The sequence below is a fragment of the Lactuca virosa genome, chromosome 8 (assembly GCF_052849685.1).
Source record: "Lactuca virosa cultivar CGN04683 chromosome 8, Lactuca_virosa_CGN04683_v6, whole genome shotgun sequence".
Taxonomy (NCBI): domain Eukaryota; kingdom Viridiplantae; phylum Streptophyta; class Magnoliopsida; order Asterales; family Asteraceae; genus Lactuca; species Lactuca virosa.
Window position 1 is genome coordinate 245,176,682 of NC_136433.1, and position 1,225 is coordinate 245,177,906.

Consider the following 1,225-nt stretch of genomic DNA (forward strand, 5'->3'; position numbering starts at 1 on the left):
GAGAAGTTTTTATCAATGCAAAACAAAAGCTTATGAACTCACCAACCTTTGTGCTGACACTTTTTCAAACAACTTGGATTCTCAGGAAATCACTAAACAGGTAACCAAGTGCATTTTGAGGATGGGACGTTAAGGCATCAGACATTTCATATTTTTGTCAACATATTGTAATTGATTTGGGAACATGTAATTCATACAATGATGTAACTCTTTCAATTATATATATGTTGGTTGTGTTTACTTTAATCACTATTGCAAATGTTGTTATGATACTATACATGAAGTCCTCCACCCCCGGACGTTTCCGCCATCCTTGGTTTGGGGGTGCGACATAAATGAACGAAGGTATCGCAGTAGCACATGAGGGTGCACAGACAATAGTGAGAAAAATATCAAGAATCGGGTACTACTTGTAACACCCATAAAATTCAAGATAATTTAAAACTCTTTAAATCATTTGAAACCACTCAATTATTACAATTTGTTTTCAAAATGGTTTATACATCAGAGTTCCCAGAAATCATAATCGTCAATCGAGGAAGTGTACGGTCACGCCTTCAGCTACCCGCGGCCATCCGCTGAACCTGAAACAATAAACTGAAACTGTAAGCCCGAAAGCTTAGTGAGTTACCCCCAAAATCCCAATCTCATATAACCATAATTATATCATATCAACAATTACAGAACAGCCATGCATCTCGAGTCTACAGTGTGACTGGTCCGTCCGCACCGGGCCTTTAGTCCACCTGGTCCACTCTCTGAGTCTAAGGTATGACTGGAACACCCGCACCGGGCCTTCAGTCTATCTGGCCCACGCTCCAAGCCTCTGCACGTCTGGACCGCCCTCTCAGGGCCTTCAGCCTATCCGGACTGCTCGCTGGGCCTTCGGACTGACTATGTGCCCTCCCGGGTCTGCAGTCTATCCGGTCCGCTCTGGGTATGTTGGCCTATAGCACGAAGCAGGACCCGCCTCAACCCAACCCCCAATCAACAACCATGTGCACATATAACAGATAATCACATAACAGTTTATAGACAAACAAACCGATCTAACAGATCATATAACATAGCAACATCCTATAACCAGGATACCGACCTAACCCAGGTTACTAAACATAATACCGTCCTTAATACCAGGATGCATATCTAACATATCAGTAAACATATCATGCAAATACCCGGATACAAATCTGATAAAGGGCCAGCCTTGGTGCCGTAGATCCTG